This window comes from Solea senegalensis, linkage group LG3 (assembly GCF_019176455.1).
Source record: "Solea senegalensis isolate Sse05_10M linkage group LG3, IFAPA_SoseM_1, whole genome shotgun sequence".
Classification (NCBI taxonomy): domain Eukaryota; kingdom Metazoa; phylum Chordata; class Actinopteri; order Pleuronectiformes; family Soleidae; genus Solea; species Solea senegalensis.
Window position 1 is genome coordinate 28,761,428 of NC_058023.1, and position 7,426 is coordinate 28,768,853.

At 41.1% G+C, this 7,426-nt stretch overlaps 1 long non-coding RNA gene across 1 annotated transcript in view; it reads left to right on the forward strand.

The window, feature by feature from the left end:
- Positions 1–3,644, forward strand: part of LOC122765969 — a 48,842-nt gene extending 45,198 nt beyond the window's left edge. The window contains exon 3 of the long non-coding RNA XR_006360029.1: positions 904–3,644. This is a non-coding gene — a long non-coding RNA (uncharacterized LOC122765969). The remainder of the gene's footprint in view (positions 1–903) is intronic.
- The last annotated feature ends 3,782 nt before the right edge of the window (positions 3,645–7,426 follow it).

Here is a 7,426-nt window from a genome sequence, read left to right on the forward strand (position 1 = left end):
ATTATGTTTATTGCTCCACACAACTGTTGGCGCTTTTCCACTATACAGTTCCCAAACCCCTCCGTTAAATATTGAGATTTTAGAAATCTCCTTCCTAAATGCTGGAGATTAAAGGATGTTTTCAGGATTTTTTTAGTATTTTTAACTGATCTGCAGTTCGGCATTGTTCGGTTTGATTCCTGTGTCGGTTTATTTTACAAAATAGGTGTAGCCAGTGGAAAATTGCTCTGGGAAAGCAAGACGTCTGCAGACAGGTTGGAGTATGATTTAAAGCGATACGTTTTGACTGTAAATTCTTCCGCTCAAAAAATAAGTTTGATGGGATAAACCCGTCTTGTCCCCGCCCCTGCACTGCCGCTGTACGCACACAAACACTCCCACATTCAGGTCTGATAGTTTTGCCTGACAGAGGTCCTTCTCATATGAGGGATGCACTGTTTACATCATCTCTGTTTACAAAGACCAAACAGAGGCAAAATGATATCTTCAACGACCACTTTATCCTTCACATGAAGGTCAAGGGGGGCTGGAGTCGTAATGGCTATTTATTCCATATAATTTTCCACTATTTTTTCAAGCCCTTTAACTAAATTATCTTGTTTTTTGATGTATGAAAGTACACAATGAGAACACATAAACACATATTGAATCCTTAATGTTGAAGGAAGAAGGAAAAACCTTATTTTAGACTGACAGGTGACACTAAGAACGCCACTCAACCATTTCTTCCAACAGTGAGCTTGTTGTTGGAGCTTCTCATCACACAAAAGATAATGACCCTTGATTCTGTAATGAAGCTCCAAGATTGAATCATTAAATACAGCAAACAGCCACACTGGAGTAATAAGCAGCCCACTCACATCTCACATCCTCCTCCTCCTGTCTTTTGTGTTTTTGTCGCAGGATCCCTCAGGAGTCAGTGATGACGAGGAGGCCTTCGGCTGCGGGAGCCTGAAAACATCTGACGCCTGCTTTGAAACGAGGATTTGAGTGTAGACAACAGGCATGAACATATCATACATTACACATGTTTTCCTAAATCCTTCATATCAAACTATCAAACTAGAAAACTAAGTAGTGATATGTGGTTGAGGTACTTTAGATACTAGCAATGCTTCATATTTATTAGCTTATCATTTATGTATGTATGTAAAAAACATTATCCGAATAAGAATGTAAAGGGATTAGAGCCGAGCAGAGCACACGTAGAACAAAGTAACATTGAACTTGTAAAATAAAGTCCAGGCACCTTAGGACTGCAGCACTAAACTAATACACTAAACGACACTGTTGCTTTCATTGACTTTGGTTTTATTTTTCTTTAAAACTAGCAACAAATCGTTAGGGGTGGGAATCACAATGTATGATAAGATACACGATACCAATAATATCACGATACAATGATGATCAATATATTGCAAGACAATCACATATCTGTCTAACAAAACCTCCATTAAAAGTTTAAAGTGCAGGATTTTTCAAAGTGCATAAAGTCTATGTATAGAACATGGATGGAGCATCTCTTAAAGTAGCTTTCTCCGCCATTATCCCACTGTAAACTCCCATAAGCCAAAACTTCGGCCAGGTAACTCCCAGTGAAGGGAAGTAGCGAAGCCCAGCGAGTGAAACTGGCCTTCATTTATCAATTTAAATATCGATATTTGCCCTAGCATATCGATTATCATATCGCACGAGGAAGGACAAAGATATATCACCAAAAATGGTATTTTGATTCTGAATACCTGTATTTTTAATATTAATTATTAATATCCAAGCAGCACCAATCTGCCCATTCATACATTGCTTTCGGTGTATCTACATAATGACCTATTTTATCACTCATGGACCTGAGTGCATGGAAATTCAGCCCTTTTTTTTTTCCCCCGTCTAATTAGCAGAATTAAATGTAATCTGTTACCTTGCTGCTGCTTACGCCTCCTCTCACAAGGCCTGACAGGATTTGTGAGGTGCTGTAGGTCCATTTTTCAGTGTCACTCCCCTCCTCCTCCTCCTCCTCCTACTTCTCCTCACCACCTTCAGTGCACCGCGGTTACGTTATTAAACTTGTATAAGATCATTAGCATACAAAGCAGGAAACCTACCGCAGTGGAGTCATACATATTTATCTGGACGTGCCTGACTTGTGTGTGCATTCACTCGTACTGTAACCCCTTTTACATGCAGGCGTCACTGGCTTGCTCCTGTGGGAGAGTTGCGAATAGAGACTATGAAGAGGGGAAATTAGCAGGAGCAGGTCTAGTTCCAAGCGATAAGTATTTGTTTGTGTAACATCAGAGTAAACACACAGCACTGTTTCGCTTTTAGACTCGAGTGCAGCTGCTCGTAAGACGAAAAGGCAACGCGTGCATCTGGAAACGGAGCAGATGGAGTTGGCTGAGGTTCATCAGAGCAGTTTGCTTCAAGCATATCAAATATAGTTTACACACAGCTGATTTTCAGTCTAGCAATGCCTGCAATACATATTCATCTGCTGCACAGAGGCTCATAATCAAACAGAGAGTTAGTCAAACAGAGAGCAGGCATTTGTTAGCGTTTGTGTCACCTGTGTGTTACCTCTGCCTCTGCCATGACTGTGAAATCAGCTCCTTTTTTTCTCCTCTTGTCTTCTTTTCCAAAAACAGCACTCTCTCCATCTCCCTGCCCTCATGGGACCCTCTCTCTCTTCACACAACCTCAACCTCCTGGCTGAAACTACAACGTGGACTCCTCTGTTTATCTTCCCTTCCCATTCCTCCTCCTCCTTTTTCCTCTCCCTCCTGTGAGATTGCTGTTGTGTCTTATGGCTTTTTATTCCTACGTGATGTTAGATGGGTTCATGTAGGAGTAGAAGCCACTAAACACGCGGTGAGTGCTCAGCACGCCGGCCAGAACACGCTTCCTGTGGATGTGACAACCGCCATGCTCGTGTCAGTGTCCTGCACATTACCGATAAAAAAATAGAACAGATCCGCTGAGAGGTTATTGACTCGGCTGTAATGTGAAAAATTCTGTTGAAATGCTGGACTTTTGTTGGAGATAAACGTCACTCCGACCACGTCTCCGGTTGTGATCAGACCTCATTTTCCCACCTGTGAGCCGGTAGCACGTGCCCTGGATTCCAACACTCATTTTTACGTTCCTCTGCTTCGAGGTCGCTGAACAAAACTGGAGCTGGAAAGTTCTCAAAATAGAGATTAGGAGGGGGGAAAAAATGCCGCAAGTGAAGTGAAATAACATGCAGGGTGGATAATGGTGCTGTTGAACAATGTGCATTATCTGAATCTGTATCACATTTTCACTAAAAGCTCCAGTGTGTAACATTTAGAAGGGTTTATTGACAAAAAAAATGTAATTATATGCCGCCAAACCTGCCAATGCATACAGTACAAAGAAAAAACAGTTGTATAAACCAACGAAGAAAGAGGAGGAAATAGCAAAGAGAGTGTTTAAGTCCTTTCTGGTATGTGAAGAAGGCCACTGTAGTTCACCGTTAAATATCTCTCATTCTTACACACTGATTCCAACGTGAAATTTCAATCTGACAATAACAACAACAACAACTGCCGATATCTTTAACTTTTGCTGTCGCTGGGGAAAAAGAAAACAGAATATAAACTTCCAGGTTCTGAGATAAACTACCTTGGTCTTGGCAAATGGACAAAAAAGCAGAATATCTTCAACCCAGCAAGTAAATACTCCTTGTTATCAGAGGCTTTATAGTCGCAAACATCAGCATAAACTCGCTAACTGCTCACACCAACAATGCTAACTAGCTGACGCTAAACTGGTGAAGTATGTGTAATAATTATGTAAACATATATTCTAGCTTCTTTTGTTTATTGTTTTGTTTTTAGCCATCCACTTTGCTGCGGCAAATTTGTGATATCAGCAAGATATTTGACCTTATGTAGCGTGTTAGCATGCTAGCACTTCCTGTAAGTAGCTCTAAACTTGCTAAGTCGAGTCTCGGGCTCATAAACTGTTGAACGGGTGAAATATAACGGTCCCACGATAAGTCATTATGAAACATTGGCTCATTTTAATTTTCTCTACATCCTCTTTTAAGAAGAATGGACAACAAATTATCACAATTTCTCCAAAAGTTGTTGAGAAATGTCAGTGTGGACCAAAGTGGTGAATGGCCTGACACCCTGAAGCTGTGCGTGGTTAAAATGTAAAAATAGGTTGCTTGGAGAATCATGGTTTGCACTGGACAGTGATGAATCGCACCTTCCTGTTCACTCAGCATCTTAGAACTGAAAAATTCACATATACGCTTGGGTTTTAGACATTTATTTTACATATGATCTTTGTTGGACTTTCTCTCCCCCGTTATAAATCTTGTCGCACCACCGGCAGGAAAAAAGTGTAATTCAGCTCAGTGCAAACCCTTTTAAATTCCTGTCCACCCACAAATGAGATCCTAAGACATTTTGGCCAGCTCAAAATGGCTAATAATGGTATTTATCAACGCTAACTCTCTTCCTGAGCTGAACTTAGTGTCAGCCAATTAAGCAAGAAATTCAAATTATCCTGTGCCTGTTGGGTTCAGATGAGAGCTGTGGGGTTTGGGTTTAAATGTCAACCCCGTGTTTGTATTTGCCATAAAATAATCTGCTCCCTCCTGTGCAGAATTTGAATAAAGCTTAAAAGCTACACCTGATGTAGTGGCTTTTCAGAAGGGTTTGGCACATGCTTGTCATTGCACGACATTGCTTTTCCTTTGCGATACGCGGTGGATAATTATTCAAGATGAAACCGGAATAGATAAAGGTCTGCTGAGGTTTAATGATTTATTCACCACTGTAAGCTGGTGTGATCTAATATTCAGAGGATGGGACGGAAAGTTTCTTTTGCTTGCATTATGGGTTGAATTTAATTTCCACGTTCCCACTCCCACAAAGGTTTTTATTCCTCCTTTGGAGACACGGGGAGGTCTGAGAGAATAGCAGAATAGGCGAGACACATTAGCGGAGGCTGAGAGAGAATTCGATCCTGCACCCAGCGGGGGGTCCGTGGGAATCCTAAGGTGCGAACCCAACCGTCAGGCATCTATGGGAATTATTGTGTGCATTATTTAAAACAGTGCAGGCATATGAAGGGAGAGCAGTTTTTTTGAAAAGATTGTTGCCATCCTCAGTTTTAGCCTGAGGGTGTGTTTGCTTCATTCCCTGGTTATAATCTGACTGTGTTGTAAACCTCACATTTCCAAAATGTCAACGTGAAATCAGACGAAACAGCCTCATTTCCATAGTGACAGCTGGGATTTTTTTATTGTTATTATTATTATATAATGGCTTTCTGGAGTCCTGCGGTTATGTTCGAGCTACACAAGGTCACACGTTCCCGAGGTTCAGGTATAGAAACAAGAAAATCTTCATGACTTCAATGGGATTATCACCTGACAGCCGCATTATGCAGTGTGTTTGTGTAGAGTAGGTCGATTGTACAAGTGTTATGCTACTGTATATAAATATATATATAGGACACACTTTGATTTCCCTGTAATAAATAATGCTCTTTTGTGTTCTGTGCTTCATTTGTTCTCTGTTGTAATATCAGTGCAGCTCAATAAATTATGAATAACGCCCATTCAACCCGCTGCAAAGTCCTCTTTTTGTTATCGTTGTTGTCGTCGTTCAAATGCTGCACAAATGTACAACCTAAATGAACACGCACACTCAGTCTCCAGTTGCTCATAAGCCATGCTGTTGAGCTTGAGTCCCATCGGATTTGAAATCCGGGGCAAAGTCGACACAAAAGGCAAGCGTGTTTGTTGTTATGTCGTTACACGAGCGGCACAAACCTCGCGCGCGCGTGTGTGTGTGAACACGAATTAAGCTGCAAATATATGATAAAAAATTCACAACAACAAGTTTCACCTGAAAGAAATCGTCAGTCGATGGTATCCGGTGTGTTTGTGAGTCAAACATAAACACACATCGCTGTTTATGATCGTCACTGTCGCGCAAAACGTGCTATAGCGCTCCCGTACATAACGCCACATAATAGGCAACTAATTCAACGCAAATAAAGATATCATGTGCCTAACTGCAAGTGAGCTGCAGGGTTGTTGACAGCATAACTCTGAGGCAGAGCGTGTTGCTGCAGTAGGCACAGCATGAGTCTTTCACTTTCTTTGCTTGGAGATTTTGGGCAGCAAAGCTCGCCTACACACACCAGCTGGCTGTTGTCTGGGGGAATCGCCTCATCCATTTTTTTTTTTTTCTGATGAAATCAGAGGAAATCCACAAGCAGCCCATGGCAGACCACACATCCTCCCCCCCCCTCCATCCCCTCCTTACTTCTCTACTCAATAATTCTCAGTGATAGACCTCTCCTCTGAGCAACACTCCGCAGTTCCAATTAGTGAAAAGCAAAGAGGCCCCCTTGTTTGTCGGCACGCAAGCAGTAATTGGATAATCCCTGAAATTTGAGCGAACGCACAAAAGGGAATTGGTAATTAAACTAGAAAGTCTGTCAAATATTGACACAGATGAGTTCTGCAAAGTATAGATACAGAGGGTGAGTCAACATGATTGTGCAGGTTTTTATAATCTCACATACTTTCAGGGCAAAGTGTGACATATTTATCCCGAAGCTTAGCCTTGGATATGGGAGATAAAAAGTCAAATCCATACTAATATCAACACTAATATTGTTTTGCATAAACCCTTTGTTTGGTTCGCTTCAAATCCGTGTTTGACACATATATTGTATGTGCACCTCCCTACACGATCTCGGTGGATTTAGCAGGTGAGCTCACGCTTTAAAATATGAAATCCCCATTAAATCGTTTTATTTTTCGTTAAATCGTCTTACCTTTAACACCAATTACTGAATTCAAAACTAGTTTTCAAACGCTAAATTTGACTTAATCTTGAATTCTGGAAAGTGGTCAACATTCATTTAACTCATGTTTGTAATTTTTCGATTAAAAAAGAGGGTAATGAAAGAGTTGGAGGTGCCAACCATGCCATGTGCACTCCCACCCCTTATATATAAATAACCAGCACTATTACTGTGAACCCAAAAGTCCGGTTTCAGTCAGACTAAGACAATAGTTTGGTTTTCTTAATGTCTCGTAAACAAGTACCCCTGCATGTATACACTTAGTCTAACTGGAATTGGACTTGGTCCTGCTCATGCAGTTGACCCGGAAGTAGAAGTAGACGACGCATAAACAATTATGCTGCTAACACAGTTGTTTTTCTGTGACATAAAGGTCAACAGGAAACTGATTTAATACACACTAACTCATAGAGACACACAACCTACAGAGGCGGAGTCAGACGCACACACGGCCAATAAATCCCTTTTCTCCTCCGTATGTTTACTCTTGACTTTTAAGTTTTTGTGTCTGTGATGACATCACAGCAGCAGTTACGCTGCAAACTTTAGGTTAAAGAAACAAAATCCCTTGGGT